This window comes from Haliotis rubra, unplaced genomic scaffold (assembly GCF_003918875.1).
Source record: "Haliotis rubra isolate DU_JTF1 unplaced genomic scaffold, ASM391887v1 Scf14, whole genome shotgun sequence".
Taxonomy (NCBI): domain Eukaryota; kingdom Metazoa; phylum Mollusca; class Gastropoda; order Lepetellida; family Haliotidae; genus Haliotis; species Haliotis rubra.
This window is the reverse complement of record NW_025765336.1, coordinates 808,583-833,565: the sequence shown is the minus strand read 5'-3', so window position 1 is coordinate 833,565 and position 24,983 is coordinate 808,583. Positions and strand designations below refer to the sequence as shown.

At 39.8% G+C, this 24,983-nt stretch overlaps 1 long non-coding RNA gene across 1 annotated transcript; it reads right to left on the bottom strand.

Moving 5' to 3' along the window:
- Positions 1 to 87: 87 nt before the first annotated feature.
- On the bottom strand, positions 88 to 24,303 carry LOC124268694. Its single transcript, XR_006896330.1, has 3 exons — positions 24,291 to 24,303; positions 18,327 to 18,331; positions 88 to 169 (listed from the first exon to the last, which is right to left on the bottom strand). It is a non-coding gene; the product is annotated as an uncharacterized LOC124268694 (long non-coding RNA).
- Positions 24,304 to 24,983: the final 680 nt, after the last annotated feature.

Sequence of the window (24,983 nt, the reverse complement as noted above, 5' to 3'; positions counted from 1 at the left end):
TAATGTGAGCTCACAATGATGATACAACTCTTTCAACGATCATTGTAACAAAGTTTTTATTTCAGATGTCTTTCAGGACAGATTCATCATCAAGTTCAGAACTGATAACAGGATCAGCAGTTTAGGGTTTAAGATGCATTACTCTGTTGGCATGGATGCAAAAGGTACGCTATGTGATTATCAGGCAGTATTGATTCAGTAATCGTCTTTCCTGTTCTCCATAACAATTACGTCTTGACATATTTTTTATCCAAAAATTATACATAGGTTGTCACGTGAGTGTTTTGGGATGGTTAATATCCTGCATTAGGAATAAACAATGTATTTAGCGAGCCTAGTTTTTATTCCTAATACAGGACATTAACCATCCCAAAACACACGGGTGTGATAACCTATTTATCATACAATGTCATTCTTACTTTATTATTTAAAAAGAATGCGAGTCTGATTGCAACAAATCATGAAGCTGCAATGTGCACATATATCTATGACGTCACAAATACGTGGGTAGTAATACGTAATACGTTAGGTCACAAGCTCGGTGACAATTTTCTACTGATCACTGAATTGACTGCGTTAGGTCATCTTGTTCCCAGTAAGTTTTTAAGTTAAAGCACGTATTGTTGTCAACAAATCTTAGCTTACGTTTGGAAATTACAACAACCTCGTGTGGAACTTTAGAAATTACGGCCGTCAACACGGACACGATCGCCGATAGATGGGCGTGACGCCATGGTTAGTTTACACTGTGAAGGTTGTCCTTACGATTTGCATATGACCTCTCTAATTTGCATCGACATCCGTATATGACCCCAACGGATACCGAAAATATCCTGCCAAGAACGCTAGCCATTGTATGATACTGAGACAAAGTCACAGTAAAGTTAGCAATAAAATAATTAACGTGAAACACAGTTATGCCTTATATACTGAGACAAAGTCACAGTAAAGTTAGCAATGTAATCATTAACGTGAAACACAGTTATGCTTTATACACTGAGACAAAGTCACAGTGAAGTAAGCAATATAATCATTAACGTGAAACACAGTTATGCTTTATACACTGAGACAAAGTCACAGTGAAGTAAGCAATATAATCATTAACGTGAAACACAGTTATGCCTTATACACTGAGACAAAGTCACAGTGAAGTTAGCAATATAATCATTAACGTGACAGTTACACAGTTATTAGCAATATAATCATTAACGTTTATACACTGAGACAAAGTCACAGTGAAGTTAGCAATATAATCATTAACGTGAAACACAGTTATGCCTTATACACTGAGACAAAGTCACAGTGAAGTTAGCAATATAATCATTAACGTGAAACACAGTTATGCCTTATATACACTGAGACAAAGTCACAGTGAAGTTAGCAATATAATCATTAACGTGAAACACAGTTATGCCTTATACACTGAGACAAAGTCACAGTGAAGTTAGCAATATAATCATTAACGTGAAACACAGTTATGCCTTATACACTGAGACAAAGTCACAGTGAAGTTAGCAATATAATCATTAACGTGAAACACAGTTATGCCTTATATACTGAGACAAAGTCACAGTGAAGTTAGCAATATAATCATTAACGTGAAACACAGTTATGCCTTATACACTGAGACAAAGTCACAGTGAAGTTAGCAATATAATCATTAACGTGAAACACAGTTATGCCTTATATACACTGAGACAAAGTCACAGTAAAGTTAGCAATATAATCATTAACGTGAAACACAGTTATGCCTTATTATACACTGAGACAAAGTCACAGTAAAGTTAGCAATATAATCATTAACGTGAAACACAGTTATGCCTTATAAGTCACAGTGTTAGCAATATAATCATTAACGTGAAACACAGTTATGCTTTATACACTGAGACAAAGTCACAGTGAAGTTAGCAATATAATCATTAACGTGAAACACAGTTATGCCTTATACACTGAGACAAAGTCACAGTGAAGTTAGCAATATAATCATTAACGTGAAACACAGTTATGCCTTATATACTGAGACAAAGTCACAGTGAAGTTAGCAATATAATCATTAACGTGAAACACAGTTATGCCTTATATACAGAGACAAAGTCACAGTGAAGTTAGCAATATAATCATTAACGTGAAACACAGTTTCCAATATTCGTTAAACATGATCAATAGATGTTCGTGATTTAATGTAATATGTCGGGTTTCCATCGTTACAATGCCCACATTATAGAGATAGTATCTTGATTCGTATTTGCGTGGCTATTTCTATTTACACATAACTTGGTGGGAATGCACTCTGTTGGCTTTCTTTAGTACATATGGAAAAAACACAAAACACCAAAAGGTTTTAGCTGGTTTTGTTTGTGTGTCCAGGTGTAGTACGTCAGTTTACGGGAAAGAAAATACACACAGAGTGTTTGGGGATGGAAAGACAGAGTGGTACAGGATGGCTGACAAGTCAATGTACAATTCGTTACTGATGAGCATTTAAAATGGAGATTAGCATCTTATAAATAATTACAATTAAGTCTCACATGGCTTGGATACATAGTTTTTGGTCTTTAGAAATATTTGTACAATGGCTGTCCTGAATTAGTCACTATGACAATATGGCGGCATTCAAACAAACGAAACAATACATACCAGTGGTTGATATTATGAGAGACTACGGTGAGGTTCACTCATATACATGTAGTTAAGTCACCGGCCTTAACATGAAGTCTTTTCAACCACAAGCATGCTGTATTCTCAAACATTCATATGGTATATTTGGGCGTAGGGGTAGCCTAGTTGATAAAGTATTCGCTGATCACGACAATAACCGAGGTTCGATTCCCAACTGAATGCGAGATGTGATGTCCTCGGCGAGGCATTGCGTGATGTTTCTAACAGCGGACCAACTCACTCTCTGTTTTGTTTTATGACGAGGCAGTGTCTGCATATTTGAGTTAATTCGTATTTCTATTTTTATACATTTATTTAATACCATGTCTAGTTTTATGGACAGGGTAGATTATTCAACTCTTCTTCACCCTTCTTGACAACTCCGGATCCGTAGCTAGATGGTCATCTTCCACTATTCCAATGCTCTAGTATTCAAACTTTATTTCTGCCACTTTGACGTCTCCGGAAGGTAAGACGGAACTTGCATTTTGTCCATTCGTCTCGTTGTACGTAGCGAGTTGTCTACCCTGGACCATCAGCTGAAATCATGACACGCGCAGTGAATAGAAGGTATGGCATTTCCCCCACATTCGTCATCACTCGCCCCTTTCCGTAACCTCCAAGGCGATCGCTATTCGTAGATTGCAAATCTACGCAACTGGGATTCGATGGCATGTGTCAACCAAGTCAGCAAGAATGACCATCCGATCCCGTCGGTCGCCTCTAACGACAAGAATGGGTTGCTGAAGATTAAACTCTGGTGTGATCCCAAATATAATATTTCGACTCTAGACTGCATAGCAAAACCCACTCAAACCCATCCATTCGTCGTGCAAATGACGTTTCTGTAAATCAGGTTTTGCACGTGCAGTCGATCACGTGATCTTCCATCGAAGTTTTCTTCATATGCACGTGTTTGCATTGGCCTCAAGAATTGAAAAACACTTTTAAACCACAGTTCTAACGGTACTTGAAATGCCACGATTGTCAAATGTGCAACGTGAACGTGCCGTTGGCATGTTGCAAGCGGGAAGATCAGTTATTGACGTCGCAAAAGCAATGGGATGTAGCCGTCGTACTGTGTATGACTTGCGAGGTCGTCTACAACAAACTGGCATCACTTCTGATCGCCCAAGGTCGGGTCGTCCACGTGACGTCACGAGCAGAAGACCGTCAACGTCGTCCTACGTCACCTACGTGACAGATTTCTGCCGGCTACACGAACCAGAGATGTTTAGAGGTCGACTGTCCTCGAAATCGGTTGCAGGCTGCCAATCTCCATTCTTTGACGTCCATATCGTAATAATATTGACGCCGTTTCATCAACGTCAACGTCTGCTGTGGGCCCAACGTCACCTCCGATGGACCCGAGAGATTGGAATCGAGTCGTCTTTAGCGATGAATCCAGGTTTACACTCAGATTCGTGGACGGCAGGCATAAAGTCTGGAGACGACGTCGTGAACGGTATGCCCAATGTTGTGTGTACAGGAAGTCGACAGATTCGGGGGCGGAAGTTGCATGGTATGGGGTGCTTTCTGTGGGGAACGACCGTTCCCGACTTCTGGTCATCCGTGGAAACCTCACAGCTGCTGCTTACCGCGACCAGGTGCTCTTCCCTGAACTCGTTCCTTCCTTTCATGGCGGCTCATGGCCCAGGTCTACAGTTCCAGCATGATAATGCTCGGCCGCATACCGCGATGTTGACACGAAATTTCCTTCAAAACGCTGGAATCAACGTCATGGACTGGCCATGGAGGTCCCCTGACCTTAATCCAATAGAGCACGTTTGGGGATGCACTTGGGGAGAAGGCTTCGTGGTCTTAGGAACCAACCTCAGAATTTGCAGGAACTTGGCGCCGCCTCGCAAGAGCATAGCGGCGCAGAATCCCCAACCACGTGTTCACAAGCATCAGGCAGTCGATGAGGAGACGGTGTTTGGCAGTGGTGAAACTGGCGTCCTTAGACTCTTATCTAGACTATTTATGGATAGAATTACTATACATACATGGGGTTAGTCTTCAGTACAGCCTTGAAGCAAGGCTAGTCATTGTCGGAAAATCTTCATTCATCGAAAATGATGAAATGATATTTACATTGCATATCATTTATTAAACATTTGGTACAACAGAAGTTTTGAAACCATACTAACATTTTAAACACAACAAAATCTTTTGAGAAATTTTTCTCCCTTTACTAAGAATAGGCTTCCTGTTTATTTCCAGGTCAATAAGATAAGAGCTGTTATTTAAAGGCACTATTTCACACCACACTTCTCTAAAATAAATGCATTTCTCTCAATAATACTATCAGCCCTCAGGGAACCTACCATATAATTTATTCCATAAAATTGCGTATTTAGATTACAATATTAAATTAAAAGTTCGAATGAACGAGTGCAATGTTGCATTACATCGACTCTCGCGCCCTCTATCGGGCCCTCTACATTATTTCAAGCGAACCCCCATAAAGTTATGTCCCTTGGAACGCTCTTTACGAATATCCTATTATATCCTGACAGAACCCAGTCCAAGACAAAATGACGCTAATGTATGGCGCAAAAACATGTGCACAAAACAGACAACACAGTTTTCCATGTACGGAGCAATTGTTTTCATTCCATACGCTGTATGGAAGCTGTTCGCTTCGAAGTTTCAATTATCCATTTTAGGCAAGTCGTAAGGGATTATAAGTCTTTTATTACATCAATAGGAAGCTAAAGTGAGTGCATTTGCCCCAATATGTATAATATAGGCCCAATGTTGTCGAAAATGTGTGACGTTGTGCCTTTCATCATCTGATGTAACCAGGGAGACTATATAACGTTGTAGATTATCCCTGATGTAACTAGGAGACAGAAAAAGGAGACGATATGGAACTTCCTTACCTGGTACGAAGTCCGATCAAACTGCACCGTCAGATCGATTTGTTTGTTCGCCGAAAAACTATAATTTGTAGGAACTCCACAACCTTTCTTCTTTGGAGAGCCGAACATGATGCTCTGTTTGCATTTGTTGTGGTCAATGTATACGGCTATTCGGACCAGGACTTTGAAAGGGTCTCTTCGAACCACAATCATGCTGAAGCTGTAAACAACCGGCCAAGAAAATCTCAGTCAAAACTGTATGAAAACGTGTGTTGTTACACGTGTTTGTACGTGTTGTGATGGTTGTACGTGTTGTGGTGGTTGTACGTATGGTGGTGGTTGTACGTTTTGGAGTGGTTGTACACGTGTTGAGATGACTGTACGTGTTGGGGAGGTTACACACATATTCGGCAGTTGCGTGTACGTGTTACGGGGCGATTGTTCGTGTTGAGATGGTTGTACGTTGTTGTGGTGAGTCTGTACGTGTTGTAGGTGGTTGTACGTGTTGTATTGTAGGTGGTTGTTGTATGTACGTGTTGTGGTGGTTGTACGTGTTAACTCGGTGGTTGTACGTGTATCAATGGTGGTTGTACGTGTATTATAGTCCGTTAGGGTGGTTGTACGTCGAAAACTAATAAACATAAAATACTCAATGAAACGCTGATTGTCACGTCATATTGTGAGGTGGTGTACGAATTTATTAAAAAGCCAAGGTTCGGAAGCTGTTCTGAACAAAGTTGTTTATTCATTAACCTGTGCTGTGCCGTACGTTCTCGAACACCTGGGTCCCTTCTCTGTCCCCCTGTAATAAATAGTGAACTGTGTGTCACTATTTTTTATGATAGTTTGTTAAACTTGTTTATCATGTTTAGGACAAAAATTCAGCAAAAACCTCACAGAGTGGGTATGTGTTTTGATTATGATCAGCGTTCGTATTGTATGTTTATTAGTGAGTTAGTAATCCGTGTGATTGTTATTTTTATAGATTGTACGTGCATTGGGGTGGTTGTACGTGTATTGGGGGTGGTTGTGCGTGTATTAGGGTGGCTGTACGTGTATTGGGTTGGTTGTATGTGTATTGCAGGTGATTGTACGTGTATTGTAGGTGATTGTACGCGCATTGGGGTGGTTGTACGTGTATTTGGGTGGATGTACGTGTATTGTTGGTGGTTGCACGTGTATTGGGGTGGTTGTACCGTGTTTTGCAGGTGGTTGTGCGTGTATTGTAGGTGGTTGTACGTGTATTGTTGGTGGTTGTACTTGTATTATAGGTGGTTGCAGGGTGTGTATTGTGGTTGTACGTGTATTGGTGGTTGTGGTTGTACGTGTACGTGTATATTGGGTGGTTGTACGTGTATTGTTGGTGGTTGCAGAGTCTATTGGGGTGGTTGTACGTGTATTGTAGGTGGTTGTACGTGTATTGGGGTGGTTGTACGTGTATTGCAGGTGGTTGTACGTGTATTGGGGTGGTTGTACGTGTATTGGGGTGGTTGTACGTGTATTGTTGGTGGTTGTACGTGTATTGGGGTGGTTGTACGTGTATTGGTGTGTTGTACGTGTATTGGGTGGTTGTACGTGTATTGTAGGTGGTTGTACGTGTATTGGGGTGGTTGTACGTGTATTGTATGGTGGTTGTACATGTTGGTGGTTGTACGTGTATTGGGGTGGTTGTACGTGTACGTGTTGGTGGTGGTTGTACGTGTATTGGGTAGTTGTACGTGTGTGTGGTTGGTTGTACGTGTATTGGGGTGGTTGTACGTGTATTAGGGTGGTTGTACGTGTATTGGTTGGTGGTTGTACGTGTATTGTGGTTGTACGTGGTTGTACGTGTATTGTAGGTGGTTTAGGGTACGTGTATTGGGGTGATTGTTGAAGGTGATTGTACGTGTATTGGGGTGGTTGTACGTGTATTGGGTAGCTGTGGGTGCGTGTATTGTTGGTGGTTGTGAGTGGTTGGTTGTACGTGTATTTTAGGTGGTTTGAACGTGTGTGTGGGTGGTTGTACGTGTATTGGGGTGGTTGTACGTGTATTGTAGGTGGTTGTACGTATATTGGGGTGGTTGTACGTGTATTTTAGGTGGTTGTACGTGTATTTGAGGTGGTTGTACGTGTATTGTTGGTGGTTCTGCGTGTATTGGGGTGGTTGTACGTGTATTGGGGTGGTTGTACGTGTATTGGGGTGGTTGTACGTGTATCGTAGGTGGTTGTACGTGTATTGGGGTGGTTGTACGTGTATTGGGGTGGTTGTACGTGTATTGTACGGATGTACGTGTATTTAGGTGGTTGTTGTACGTGTATTGGGGTGGATTGTACGTGTATTGCAGGTGGTTGTACGTGCATTAGGGTGGTTATATGTATTGTAGGTGGTTGTAGGTGTATTGGAGTGGTTGTACGTGTATTGGGGCGGTTGTACGTGTATTGGGTAGTTGTACGTGTGTTGTAGGTGGTTTTACGTGTTTTGTAGGTGGTTGAACGTGTTTTGTGGGTGGTTGAACGTGTATTGGGGTGGTTGTACGTGTATTGTAGGTGGTTGTACGTATATTGGGGTGGTTGTACGTGTATTTTAGGTGGTTGTACGCGTATTGTTGGTGTATGTACGGGTATTGGGGTGGTTGTACGTGTACTGTAGGTGGCTGTACGTGTTTTGTTGGTGGTTGTACGTGTTTTGTAGGTGGTTGTACGTGTATTGCTGGTGGTTTTACGTGTATCGGGGTGGTTCTACGTGTATTTTAGGTGTTTGTACGTGTTTTCTAGGTGGTTGTACGAGTATTGTAGGTGTTTGTACGTATATTGGGGTGGTTGTACGTGTTTTGCAGGTGGTTGTACGTGTATTGTACATGGTTGCACGTTTATTGGGGTGTTTGGACGTGTTTTGTGGGTGGTTGTATTTAAGGTGGTTGTACGTGTATTGTAGGTGGTTGTACGTGTATTGTAGGTGGTTGTACGTGTATTGTTGGTGGTTGTACGATTATAGGCGTGGTTGTACGTGTATTGGGGTGGTTGTACGTGTATTGGGATGGCTGTACGTGTATGGTAGGTGGTTGTACGTGTATTGGGGTGGTTGTACGTGTATTGTAGGTGGCTGTACGTGTTTTCTTGGTGGTTGTACGTGTTTTGTAGGTGGTTGTACGTGTATTGGGGTGGTTGTACGTGCATTGTGGGTGGTTGTACGTGTATTGTTGGTGGTTTTACGTGTATTGAAGGTGGTTGTATGTGTATGGTTGTACGTGTATTTTAGGTGGGGTAGGTGTTTGTGGTTGTTCGTCTATTGGGGTGGTTGTACGTGTATTGTAGATGGTTGTACGAGTATTGTAGGTGTTTGTACGTGTATTGGGGTGGTTGTACGTGTTTTGCAGGTGGCTGTACGTGTATTGTAGGTGGTTGCACGTTTATTGTGGGTGGTTGTACGTGTATTGTTGGTGGTTGTACGTGTATTGTAGGTGGTTGGACGTGTATTGTAGGTGGTTGTACGTGTAATGGGTAGTTGTGTCCGGTGGGATAAGTCATGTGACCATAACCCTTTAGCGCCTCACAGGAAGCTTGGGATATCCGGGGTAATAATGAACTGTGACTTGTATGTACTTAGAGCATGTTCCTCAGTGATGTAGATGAGGCGCCAGATGTTTGGGGCAGTCTTGTAGGCCTTTGGCCCGACATAGACGCAGTTGACGTCACATGTCCATGTTCAAATCTAGCATGTGCCATAAATGTTGATTCCGACATGAATGCAATATCTTAACTTATCTGACTTCACACATAAATGTCGTTTTCTGATTGGCTGATTGCTCTTCTATTATGTTCAGTGTACCCCGCTTACAAGCGAGTGATATGTTCAATGTAACCTACTGTGAATGCCGAACTGTGGCAATTCATTTTGTACTCCATGTTAGTAATTCTTTATCTCGTATAATGGAGTCACGTACCATGTACGGAAATAACCGATGTTTTGCGAATGCAAATCGATGTAAGGGAGAAAAATCTACATTTGCTTTCTTGTCGTTGTCGGTATTGGCTAATTGCCTAACTCTGGTACTCCTTATTATGAGCCGATACCCGTGCTTGAAACAGTTCAAAATTAACATTGAGGTGTTTGGTAAAATAACAACGTAGTTCACTGGTCCCTCATGTCCCATGGGTTGATGAACCCGAAGTGCTCAGGGACCATAGACAAATATAGAGGGTACATCAACCCATGTCCCCCTCGTGACCAGTGAACAACATATAGGGTTATTGTTTGCCTAAGTACGGGGACTATTTGCTACAACGTTGGATATGATTATATTGCTGTCCTTTTGACATTCCTCCGAAAACTATTGACTATTTACGGTCGACTTCTCATGCTCTGTCAATATTGACAAACTGGATCCCATCCTCAGTGTACACACTGAATAAACATCGAGGATCCCTCCAGGATATGTTTCTGATGTATGTAGTCTGCCCTTCCTGCAAACCATACACATACCTATAAGATGATTGTTTTGAATGCAAGTACAGGAAAAAAACATCTCCAGACTCCATTCAAGAAGTTTTCAAATCATCCACAAAGCTCCAGACCTCGAGTGTGCGGTCACTCCCGTCTTAAAGAAACCACGCTTAGACACGGTGAACGAAAACTCTAAATGTAGTTCACAGTTACAGACCTGTAGTGGACTTTTCCATTTCGACCAGTGACTGAGTTGGGTATTACATCGCTGTTAGAAATATCCCAGCAACATCACAACCGGGTAACACCAGAAATGGGCTTCACTCATTCTACCCATGTGGGGAATCGAACCTGCGTCTTTCGCGTGACGAGCGAACGCTTTAACCACTAGGTAAACCCAGTGCCCCTATTTCGTTCAGCATTGTACGAACTTGGATTTGGAAGATCAACAGACATTTGACGGAGAAGACCAATGTGATAACTGGTTCACATCATCAGAGAAATTATTGTGAAATATCACAACATAAATCATCATAAAAGGGGAAAGATACAAGTGCATGTTACATCATTGTTACAGACACGGTATATCATTGTTACAGACACGGTATATCATTGTTACAGACACGGTATATCATTCTTACAGACACGGTATATCATTATCATTGTTACAGACACGGTATATCATTGTTACCGGTATATCATTGTTACACACGGTATATCATTGTTACAGACACGGTATATCATTGTTACAGACACGGTATATCATTGACACGGTTATTAGACACACGGTATATCATTGTTACAGACACGGTATATCATTGTTATAGGTAGGGCAAACATTGTTTTCTTCAGATCATTGAGAAAAGTAGCGACGCAAGCTCTCCTCCATCACACATATAACTGTATATATACCCAATGATTGCTGATAGCATTACTACAAATTATTAACTCATAGATTTATATATAATTACGGCCGACAGTATCATCTGTAGTAGTACTCCCATACCTGGCTTCCTATGTTTAGTACTCTCCTTATCTCATAAGGTGAAACAGCAGAGGGTTGTTATGGTAACGGTATCGTGACATACGACTCATTGTTTTATAGTTTATACTACGATTAGAATATAAATTCGCTTTCACTTCAGCATGTTTACAGATAAGAAGTCATAAAACAAAACGCATAGTATTATGATTAAAAGTATTGACCTTTGTTAAAACAAGTTTCATCGCTACCTAAAAGGAGAAAACTTTGGGTGGTTGTACGTGTATGGAAGGTGGTCGTACGTGTGTTGTAGGTGGTTGTACGTGTATTGTAAGTGGATGTACGTGTATTGGGGTGGTTGTACGTGTATATTGTAGGTGATCGTACGGCTGGGTCTGTACGGGTATTGGAATTGTTGTACGGGTATTGGGGTGGTTGTACGTGTATGGGGGTGGTTGCATGTGTATTGTAGGTGGTTGTACGTGTTGGGGTGGTTATACCTGTTTGGGTGGTTGTGTTTGTTTGGTTAATTGTACGTGTATCGTTGGTGGTTGTACAAGTACTGTAGGTGATTGTACGTTTATTGGGTGGTTGTATGTGTATTGTAGGGTGGTTGTACGTGTATCGTTGGTGGTTGTACGTGTATTGTAGATGATGGTGTACGTGTATTGGGGGTGATTGTACGTGTATTGTAGGTGGTTGTACGTGCATATTGCAGGTGGTTGTACGTGGGTATTGTATGTGTATTGTTTGGTTGTACGTGTATTGTAGGTGGTTGTACGTGTATTGTAGTGTATTGTTGGTTTGTATTGTAGGTGGTTGTACGTGTATTGTAGGTGGTTGTACGTGTATTGTAGGTGGTTGTACGTGTATTGCAGGTGGTTGTACGTGTATTGGGGTGGTTGTACGTGTATTGTAGGTGGTTGTACGTGTATTGTAGGTGGTTGTACGTGTATTGTAGGTGGTTGTACGTGTATTGTAGGTGGTTGTACGAGTATTGTAGGTGGTTGTACGTGTATTTTAGTATACGTGTTTGTCGGTGGTTGTACGTGTAGGTGGTCGTACGTGTATTGTAGGTGGTCGTACGTGTATTGGTGGTCGGTGGTTGTACGATTGTAGATGGTCGTACGTGTGGTAGTACGTGTATTGTAGATGGTCGTACGTGTACCACGTGGTATTGGTGGTCGTTCGTGCATTGTAGATGGTCGTTCGTGTATCGGGGTATTGTAGATATTCGTACGTGTATTTGTAGATGGGGTCGTACGTGTATTGTATTCTTACGGCTAAAGAGGTCTTCTCGTACGTGTGTTGTAGATGGTCGTAAATATGTATGTACGTACGTGTATTGGGGTGGTCGTACGTGTATTGTATATGGTCGTACGTGTATTAGGGTCGTACGTCGTACGTGTGTTGTAGATGGTCGTAAGTGTGTTGTAGATGGTCGTACGTGTATTGGGGTGGTCGTACGTGTATTGTATATGGTCGTACGTGTATTGGGTGGCCGTACGTGTATTGTAGAAGGTCGTACGTGTATTGGGGTGGTTGTACGTGTTGGGGTGGTTGTACGTGTTAGGGCGGTTGCACTTGTTTGGGTGATTGTACTTGTTTGGGTGGTTGTACGTGTATTGGGGTGGCTGTACGTGTTTTGCAGGTGGTTGTACGTGTATTGGGTGGGATGGGGGTGGGGTTGGGGTTGTACGTGCGTTGGGGTAACTGTACTCGTATTTGGGCTGGATTGACGTTTTAGTGGAGGTAGTGGCCGTGTAAGTAGAGGGGTTGAACGTGTAAATTTTTTTTTAAAAACATTCATTCTTGAATAACTTTCAATACCCATTCCATAAAGGCAAACTTCACCATGTCTTCACCAAAGTATAAGCATGTTTTTCTCAAATACAATTTATTGTAAATCAAGTTAGAGTTAAACTCACAATGTATTTTTAGTTGGAGTTGCTGCAATCGTCACCTTCCATTTGCCTTTCTTTAAACAGTGAAAGGGTGTTCGTTTCTTCTGTCAAAGAATAAAGCAATGTATATATAATATATATTGTTTACAAATGGCAATAAACAAACATGACGGGGCTATAGCACCAATGCTATTTTGAGTGTAATTATTGTATATCTTGTGTGTGATTTACTGCACGTTGTTATTGTTTGTTTACTAAGGCATATGCATGTGTTTATTGTGTATTTAGTGATGCATTTGATATTTATGCTTTGAAGTAAATATTCAGTGAGACATTTGCTGCATGCTCTTAACGTGTATATGGTGACACACGAAGTGTTGTCCGAATACGACAGACTCAATACTTGTACACTAAATTTGAACAATAAATGAAAACAATTTGCAGTATAGCAATATACGATAATATAATAAACCGTACACCTTTCAGTAACCCATTTTTGTCGTAAGAGGCGACTAACGGGAACGGGTGGTCAGGCTCGCTGACTTGATTGACAAATGTCATCGTATCCCAATAGCGTAGATCGATGTTCATGCTGTTGATCACTGACTTGTCTGCCAGACTCGATTATTTCCAGACCGCCGCCATATAGCAGCAATGTTGCTCACTGCGGCGTAAAACTAAACTCTCTCACTCACTCAACGGGTACTCAAAGTTCTAAACACAATCCACAACAGGTAGACCGTTGACCGAAAAATGAGCCAGACAATCAGAGAAGCAGTGTTCGTGAGTTCCATTCCAGATTAAGCTTTGGAAAACATTTTGAGACTAAAAAATGTGCAAACTGAAAAAATGGATATTCTGGAATGTCTAATAAATTTCAGATGACAATAACGCTTCCGTGGGAAATTGAAATTCTGTTGATTTTGACAGATTCCGTCATACAGTTGTAAGTGCCGTTTGGAATTCCCCGTGTTGAACTTAGAACAGACATTCTCATATGGACTGCCACATTCCCAATCCGGAAAGCAACTCTCTGAGTGAGTGAGTGAGTATACTTCTACGCCACTTTTAGCAATATTCCATCACGGCCAGGTACACCAGAATGGACATCACACATTGTACCCATATTAGGGAATCGAACCTGGGTCTTCAGCGTGAGGAGTGGACGCTATAACCATTTGGCTACTCCACCACTCTGATAAGTCTTATGACGTGACGCTATGGGTTGTTTCTACTTCGCTCAAGCAAGAACTTATTTTTATAAGATTGAGAGTGTCTTAAGACATTTCATATGCCTTTTCAAATATCTTACAAAATATTGCTCACCAAAAACATTGTCATGACGAAAAGCTTTAAACCACAGTGCCCGCTGACTTTCGACCACTTCCCTGATTCTAAACAACGACTTGTGACGTTGCCATTCGAGGCACCGCAGCCGAGGTAGCCATCGTTGCAGATGTATGTGGCGGTGGCACCGACGCTGGTACTTGTGTACATCACGTCGGCGTAGTCAATGGATAGGGGTCTTCCGCAATTCAAAGCTACAATATATGGAAATCGATAATTGTAACTAAATATCGATCAATTATCGATACATATCAAAAGTGTCTGCAAGAAATGAATATATGCTCATAGAAACGAAAAAGGGAACACATGAAAGTACAAGTGTTTCCAGAATTTCACTCACAGTGCAATATATACCTTGTGAAGAAATGGTGACATATTTTGCTATGGATTATTAACATAACAGTGTCTTGAACATAATTTAGAAGCAGACCATGAATAAAGTCCTAAATCTGTGTATTGTGTGAGAAAATTAAAGCTTTTTTCTGTCACAAAAGTACGGTATTATCGATATCACAATATATTTTATCGATAAACGTTCATTACATTCCATATCGGCGATTATCGATAATGTTAGCCAGCTCTGTTAGTCTCGAATGACTGCTGAAACAGATTTAAATGAACGCGGAAGGAAAATAACTCAGAACATTATATCACTGATTTTCAAAGAAGCGGTGTGCAATTCAAATGAAATCAAGAAAGAGAAAATTTCCGTACATAGCAAGGGAAGGCATTATAGTTGTAACACTGCAAATGGACATAAGGACAAACAGACCGAACCTGTCACTAGACCGAAGAGACTAGAAACAGCGCACTTCTACTCTTGTCACAAGACAACACAAAGGTGGCACTGCTGACTTCCACTCTACAAGACAACATTGTATAACGTGTAACTAGACAACACAAAGGTGGCACTGTTGACTTCCACTCTACAAGACAACATTGTATAACGTGTCACTAGACAACATAAAGGTGGCACTGTTGACTTCCACTCTACAAGACAACATTGTATAACGTGTCACTAGACAATATAAAGGTGGCACTGTTGACTTCCACTCTACAAGACAACATTGTATAACGTGTCACTAGACAACACAAAGGTGGCACTGTTGACTTCCACTCTACAAGACAACATTGTATAACGTGTCACAAGACAACACAAAGGTGGCACTGTTGACTTCCACTCTACAAGACAACATTGTATAACGTGTCACAAGACAACATAAAGGTGAAATTTCCTCTCTACAAGACGACATTGTATAACATGTCACAAGACAACATAAAGGTGGCACTGTTGACTTCCACTCTACAAGACAACATTGTATAACATGTCACAAGACAACACAAAGGTGGCACTGTTGACTTCCACTCTACAAGACAACATTGTATAACGTGTCACTAGACAACACAAAGGTGGCACTGTTGATTTCCACTCTACAAGACAACATTGTATAACGTGTCACAAGACAACACAAAGGTGGCACTGTTGACTTCCACTCTACAAGACAACATTGTATAACATGTCACTAGACAACACAAAGGTGGCACTGTTGACTTCCACTCTACAAGACAACATTGTATAACATGTCACTAGACAACACAAAGGTGGCACTGATGACTTCCACTCTACAAGACAACATTGTATAACATGTCACTAGACAACATAAAGGTGGCACTGATGACTTCCACTCTACAAGACAACATTGTATAACGTGTCACAAGACAACACAAAGGTGGCACTGTTGACTTCCACTCTACAAGACAACATTGTATAACGTGTCACAAGACAACACAAAGGTGGCACTGTTGACTTCCACTCTACAAGACAACATTGTATAACGTGTAACTAGACAACACAAAGGTGGCACTGTTGACTTCCACTCTACAAGACAACATTGTATAACGTGTCACAAGACAACATAAAGGTGAAATTTCCTCTCTACAAGACGACATTGTATAACATGTCACAAGACAACATAAAGGTGGCACTGTTGACTTCCACTCTACAAGACAACATTGTATAACATGTCACAAGACAACACAAAGGTGGCACTGTTGACTTCCACTCTACAAGACAACATTGTATAACGTGTAACTAGACAACACAAAGGTGGCACTGTTGACTTCCACTCTACAAGACAACATTGTATAACGTGTCACTAGACAACACAAAGGTGGCACTGTTGACTTTCACTCTACAAGACAACATTGTATAACATGTCACAAGACAACACAAAGGTGGCACTGATGACTTCTACTCTACAAGACAACATTGGATAACGTGTCACAAGACAACATAAAGGTGGCACTGCTGACTTCAACTGTACAAGACAACAGTGTATAATGTGTCACAAGACAACACAAAGGTGGCACTGATGACTTCCGCTCTACAAGACAACATTGTTGATTACGTGTCACAAGACAACATAAAGGTGGCACTGTTGACTTCCACTCTACAAGACAACATTGTATAACATGTCACAAGACAACATAAAGGTGGCACTGTTGACTTCCACTCTACAAGACAACATTGTATAACATGTCACAAGACAACACAAAGGTGGCACTGTTGACTTCCACTCTACAAGACAACATTGTATAACGTGTCACAAGACAACACAAAGGTGGCACTGTTGACTTCCACTCTACAAGACAACATTGTATAACATGTCACAAGACAACATAAAGGTGGCACTGTTGACTTCCACTCTACAAGACAACATTGTATAACGTGTCACTAGACAACATAAAGGTGGCACTGTTGACTTCCACTCTACAAGACAACATTGTATAACGTGTCACTGGACAACATAACGGTGACACAACTCATTTCTACTTGATTACAATGAATAACGTGTCACTAGACACCACAGAGGTGACACGGCTCATGATTACTCCACAAGACATCATTGTACAAAATGTCACCAGACAACATAAAGGTTTCACAGATCACTTCTACTCTACAAGACAACATTAAATAAGGTCTTTGAGAGGCATTTTAGAAGTTGTGAAGATGAAAGAAAACTAAGTTCTATGGACACTCAACTTCTTTATTGCAATGAGTGCGACGTTTTGGTGTAGGTACTAACCGCTTGATAACGGTGTTAGTACCTACACCGAAATGTCGCACTCATTGCAATAAAGAAGTTGACTGTCCACAGAACTTAGTTTTCTTTCAACATTAAATATCGTGTCACTAGACACCACAGAAGTGACAAAGCTCACTTCTCCTGCAGATCAGTGGACATACTGATAATTTCTACACTGAGGCAACATTTTATGTCATGAACAGTTATCAGAGGTGAAAGCAATTCATTTTATATTAAACTCAAAGAGTACATTACGTTTTGAAACAAATTAACAAGTATTTGATGGAGAAATTAACCTATACACTGCGGTCGGCTGTTCCTTTCCACCACACACATTTCTGCCTTCCCGCAGACGGTGTCAGAACATCCTCAAGTATTGCCTGAAATGGTAAGCAAATATATACATATGTTCAGTCTTTTGACGGATGACACAAGCGAATCAAGCCTTTTAATAATCATCAATAAACACGACAAAACCCTCACATTACATTCTTCTACACCAGAGTCAATGTGTTTTCACTAGCATATAGTGATGATACCAGGTTTTCTAAACACTTGCAAAGGCATGTCAACCACACGTCCGAACAGAAAACAACTTCGTTAACAAACATTGCAAAAAACGGGAACCGTCAGTACTGTCCCCATTGTGACAATACTGGAAACGCCCTCCATTACACACCATTTGGGAGCTTTAATTATCCACGTTTAAGGGTCGTGAATATAGAAGGCTTTTAGTTTTGTTAAGATCTGGGGAATGGCCTTTAACGATAGATGTTGGTAGACGTATTGTTTGCAATGAAAGATTTTGTTATTTATGTGTAAATGGATGTGCAGAAGAAGAATACCAGTTTCTGTTAATATGTAATGGTTTTGTTTTGTTGTTTTTTGTTGTTGTTTTTATTCCAGCATAATGGGTACAGACACATGGGTACGAACAGGCATCAATGTACAAGCTTCATAACACAGTTCAAGGAGATGGACATTGAAAAGTGTAATGAAGTAATTCTATGGCTGTACAGATATACAGTATTATATAAAACTGCTGTATAAAACCAGATATACTCTATCTCCGGCTGGTACAATCCGGTTCAAGACTAAAGTACTGTCGGGAATGCTAGAAAAATGCTTTTTAGCCTTAATATCTTTATAAAGGTGATAAATGTACCATGTTGTCAATATACCAACTCGTCTATAGTCTACCTAATTTTTATTTCAACCGATTTAACATTCCCATGCATTTAAAGGGCAGTTTACAGGGGAGAATTTGGTACCAAAACAGCAACTTAAGAGTTCAACAACAGAAATCTGAAATAGTCTTTAAATTTATGCTAATAATACAGGTGGTGTGTAAACAAATGAATTAACGTTTTTCCTAAACAAATAAATTGAATGTTTGTGTTTCCCGTCTTTACTTAATTATCGTTTCTTTATTGAAGAAATATTAATATAAATGTAAAGTCTTGATAGATAAAATTCCCCGCCGTCATGCATGCACATCTTTATCACAGCGTCCACTATGGCCAACGATTTGCAGTCGATTGTTGCAAAGGTTTATAGGTTTTTCTGCTTAAAAATAGACAGATGTAAACATTTCATTAGTTTAGAAAGGGTTTCTTACAAAACTGGATGCTGATGACGTAACACAGGCAGTTAATGTTTGTATCAAATAACGTCCCACTACCCATTATTTTTCTAAGGTTTTGGTATTTTCATCAGTAAAAACACATTTTTAGAGCATGTCTCAAAATTTATTCCCTCGGTCTACATGAGGTAGATGTTTCTTGAAGTGATATTTGTTATTTACGTAACTGTAATACCTCTGAATTTTAAATATAAGTCAAAAAGCATTTTTCCAGCATTTCCGACAGTACTTTAGCACAATGTTTGACAGAGAATGTAAACTTCAAGGTTGTAAGCCAGTGATACATAAAATCAGATATAGACAGACAATCTGACTGTTTGAGATGCAAAGTTCAAGAAAGGCACATATGGGTATAGGCTAATAGCAAACCAAAAGGCCAATAGTGTACACGATCAGATGTAATTTGTCAGCTTAGAGATATACAAGTATGTTTGAAAATACAATAATTGAACAGTGGCAGAAAAGTCTGCAAGAAGAGTCGACCTATGACTATGAGCTAATAGGCTACCATATCAGGTGTTGATTGATTGAAACGTATTTTATTCAATTAAGAAACGGATTGGGCACAAGTTATCCAACTTAAATAAGCCCTCTCCACATAGTTACAAGTGTATATTACAAAAGTTCAACAAGAGGCAGACACAAAGGGTATAGATATGTACAGACAGAGTTATTTAAATCGTTTAGTGTTATGGATGTAGATATGTACACTTTTAAAACATTCAGATGTGATTTATCTGAATGTAGATGTGTATACATATTGACCTGAAAAGTTGCAAAAGGCATAGTGTTTGCACATGGAGGTAAGTATATAACTGTAAGCCAATAGTAAACGCCATCAGATGTAGTTTATCTGACTAAAAGTCTGCGTGTTATGGATCCTAAGACTCAGAAGTGGTACAAAATTCTCAGAGAGAAGACAGTCAGTAGCTGTAGTCACAGTAATATACAACAATCATACATAATTTATCTGATTAAAATTGTACAGGTGTGTTTGAGCAACAAAGTTCAGTGATTGTACATTGTTTACATCGAGTAGTAACTGTGGCTGAAAGCCAATACTAAATAACATCTATATGTAATACATCTACTTAAAGTTTAAAACTATTTGTGAGTGGAGACCATTTTTTTCAAAGGCATTATATTTGTTGTTCTTACAAGCAATGACCTTTCAATGGCATAAACTTGTCTGATGTTATTTATAACCTTATCCACTGATAGGGTGTTGCCCTTTAGACTGCATAGAAAAATATGCCTTTTGCTCAGTAGGATTAGGTGATTCAGCAATTTATATTGGTCTGGATAGCCAAAAGGATTGCATTGGTATCCAGAGTTATACCCATATTAATGTGGGTATTCAGAAATAGTTCCAGAGTCACCCAAAAATGTTTTACATATTCACATTGAAGGAAAACATGAGCTAAGTCTTCCCGGTCAGTTTTACAAAAAGTGCAGATATCATCGTTTACTAGGTTCATAACCTTTAGTTCCCTCTTAGTGTAAACTATGCGGTGAAGAAATTGAAATTGAAATTCTAAAAGTTTTACATCTTTTGTACAACCCCTATACTGGAGAAATATATTTTTCCAGTTTGGAGAGTCAAGATTAAAGTTTTCCTCCCATTTTTACATACTGTGGGGCACGTATTACAGGTGATGATATTATCATAAAAATATCTGGAGCCCTTTCCAGGCTTATGCAAATCGAGTAAACTGTTTCCAATTGTCAGGTTAGATTTTATAATACACATTTGCTGGTTGATGCACTGTTTCCACTTAGGAGGGATGCTACATAGCAGTCTGTGATAATCCGGATATCATATACGTTTTTCAGTTCATTGAAAGTCATTAGGCCTCTTGTGTTACAAACATCCCTAACACAATGCAGCCCTTTGTGGTACCAGTTTTGTATAAAGAAGGATTTATCTTTAAACTGATGATTCAACCAAAGGGGTGAGATAAGATGTAATTGATATTATCAGGATATTCTTTCTCGATTCTGAGATAGTTTGACCATGCATCCAGAACACTTCTCCAATAAGGATTTTTACAGTTATTTCGGATATTAATATTTGCTCCCAATGAGAAAATTTCAGACAAACTTGGCGTGGGTTCATAAAGTTGGGATTTTGGCAGCATTTTCTTAAATGAGAAAGTTTCAAGGCTAGAATAAAAGAATTGATATCAATCATTCTTAGACCGCCTTCATCATATTTCCTGATCATATTATTCCTTTTTCATTTTGTCCCTTTTCCCATTCCATAAAAAATAAAAATATTTGATTTAATTCTTTAACAAAAGCTTCAGGGGAGTAGGCAGGGCTAAAAATATGAACTAAGGTAGATAACGCTAAGGATTTAATAACTGTAATTTTGCCAATCAAAGTCAGTGATCTATGCTTCCATGATGCAAGAAAAAAAAATTATGGTTTCGATTCTCTTTCTTGTATTTATGACCCAAAGGTCTTGTAAATTGGCATTAAGGATGATGCCAAGAACTTCAAAGTTGTCTGTGTGCCAATCCAAATCTAAATTTTCGCAAAACTTAATATTTTTACCAGCCATAGAGCCTATCCAGATAACTTTTGTTTTTTCAATTTTCATTTTGAGGCCAGACATTTCATAAAAGGAGTGTAACGTTTCAGTAGCAGTTTTTAGGCTTGATTCAGATCCGTCAAGAAAAGTTGGGTATCATCTGCGTACTGTCCTAACACATATTCTTGCCCATTCAAAGCAATACCTTTAATGTCTTTGTTTTGCCTAATCATACAGCCCAGAATTTCGGCTACAAATAAGAAAAGATACGTAATGTTTATTCCACGTTAAGACATAAAGATATTCCTGAATATTTCTGGAAACATCCTTCTATTCATAACTTTAATGCATTATTAAGTTGTGATAAAGTCAATATCCTAATTAACTAAGCAAAATTTGTAAAAGAAGTTTTAAGGTTAAGAAGTGTTTGAAAGGTGTCACTGTCATTATTATTTTGTCGAGTTTTGTACTTGGGCCTATGGCCTTTATGCTGAATAAACTTTGAATTTTGGGAGCTCTGTTGTTAAACAGCAATCAACTAACCCCGTGCACGTGTATGCCCATCCCTCTTGCCTTCAGTCTTTGTTTTTGTTCATCTGAAACTTGATGCAGAGATCTAAAAATGAAACAGATAATGAGGCCCCATTGGTCTGTTTTACATCTAGCCATACTATGCAAATCAGTGGTTCTTATTGAATGATATCTGATTATCGTTATATGTGAAACTTCAAATACAGACTTCCTGATTCATGTGCACCCAACAAAACAAAAACATAATTGAAAATACACCCCAAAAACTCCAAAAACAACACAAAAAGAAGAAGAAAAAAACACGAAAAAAACAAACAAAACAAAACAACAAAGAACCCAAAACAAAACAATAATTGAAAAAAAACATAACAACAACAACAAAACCCCAAAACAAAACAAAAGGACCGATCAGCTAGGCAGGGAGCTTCAGTTATTCACACAGGCGCGCCTGTTTCCTGTCTTCTTTTATTAATCCCAGATTTCACATGCTATATGGCATCTATGAAGAAATCCTGACCTTCTATGCTCAGTAAACTCATACATTCGGTATTCACCCTGCGAGAACACCTGACAAAATGTATGGAGACCTTGTTCAAACATATTGGATAACTAATTTGATCATTGTCGATCAAAGGAAAAAGCTACATTTTTGGGGGGCATTTAGAAGTTCTACTTTCAGGGAAGAAGAAATAATTGTCTTTTGACATTTGTCTTGATACGACGTTTGGGGTCACACATGGTTGAACTTTTCAAGTAATCATGTCTAAAAGCGTCCATTAGAAAATCGTTCAAAGAGAACATCGGAATCAAGATAAGAACTTTCAGTAGTCACTCAACCAAGTACCGCCTCAATGGTGTAGTTGATAGCGACTCAAAAGCGGACTATATGTGCTTCCTTGGCTGCTTAGTGCCAATGACGTTTAAGATGCTACTTGTTATTACCTGCTTTGTGCTCGAGATTGGCATTTCTGGCTCATTGGCATGTGTCTGAGCTTCTCCTTGTTAACCTGAGACGTCTCAGTGGACTATCACTGTGAAGCTGGCATACACACACGCACACACACACACACACACACACACACGCACGCACGCACGCACGCACGCACACACACACACACACACACACACACATGTACCCACGCACCTGCACAACTACATGTATATAAGTACCTCGTCTTCATCTGTTATGCCCATATCATCTTATTTCACATGAGCACAGTTACCATAGTACATCGCGATCTCGCGAACTCATTGTGTCCTAAGTATTTCAAAGTGATAAAAAAATAACATCAACGTGCATTTTGATTCGTGTCTACAAATTACAGTCATGACAACATAAACATATATATGTAAACAAGCTCTCGCAGACATACAAATCAGACGTCTGGCTCATGAACTAATAGCCGGAAATACAAATCATGCATTCGCACTTTGAAAGGAAATATATTGGCTTGTGGTATTCTGAATTAGTTATATTCACCAGTATGACACAGGTTCAACTACCCAAAAACAAATTCCAGTTAGAAATTAATGTGTGGAGTAACATAGCTGTCAGTGATGAGAACTATGTAGAAGTGTCTGAGTAACCTCTGGGTTCCATTCTCCACGTGGATGCAATGTGTAATGGTTTTTACCCGCCGTGATATTGCTTCAAGCTTCGTAAGACCATAATCACTCACAGTAAATTTATACACATGTCATTGGGACAGTATCACAAATTTCTGTGTATGTAAGGAGTAGTCTCCCCTTACACGAATCAAATTAGCAAGGGCACTGGACGTCAGATTGGTCTTCTTACTCATAATCCTACGTTGAGACGACGTCTGGCACATACACACAAACGCATACAGACACACACGCACAAATACAGAGACATACACACACATACAAACACAGCGACTTACGCACACAGAGACTTAAACACACACACACAGAATTACACACACAAACACTGAGACGTACACACACAGACTTAGATACACACACAAACACAGAGACTTACAAACACACACACACAAACACAGAGACTTACACACGTAAACACAGATACTTACACACAAAAACACAGAGACTTACACACACAGACACAGAGGCTTACACACACAAACACAGAGCTTTACACACACAAACACACAGACAAATAAACACAGAGACTTACACACATACACAGAGACTTACACACACAGACACAAACACAGAGACTTACACACACAAACACAGAGACTTACACACACAAACGCAGAGACTTACACACACAGACAAACAGACAAATAAACACAGAGACTTACACACAGACACAAAGACACAAACACAGATTTACCCACACACAGACACACAAACACAGAGACTTACACACACAAACACAGAGACTTGCACACACAAACACAGAGACTTACATACACAGAGACTTACACACATACACAGAGACTTACACACACAGAGACTTACACACACACATACACAAACACAGAGACTTACAAACACAGACACAAACACAGAGACTACTTACAGAGACACACAAACACAGAGACTTACACACACAAGCACAGAGCCTTACACAAACACAGAGACTTACACACAGACACAGAGACTTACGCACACAAACACAGAGACTTACACACAGAGACACACAGACACGGAGACATACGCACACAAACACACTCGCACGCACGCACTGGCGCGCACAGGCAGGCACACACGCATCGATCGGATCAAGATCACGAGTCTTTAAGCAAGCAATGATTTGTCATATGATACAAATTGCCTTATACCACCATACTACTTCGCTATATGAATGTTCTATCTCCTCTACTTACTCCGAACGATTCTATCAATATGTAATAAACCAGATGTTCCATCTAATTGTTTCACCGGATTTGTCGGATTACTTTTGTCACCCTGCCGTTAGAGCTTATATTGTACATTTAAATCGTACATGGAAATCAGATGGAAACATGACATGTGATCTAGATATCACTCCACGCTACATAATTCCTTCTTATGTACGATACAT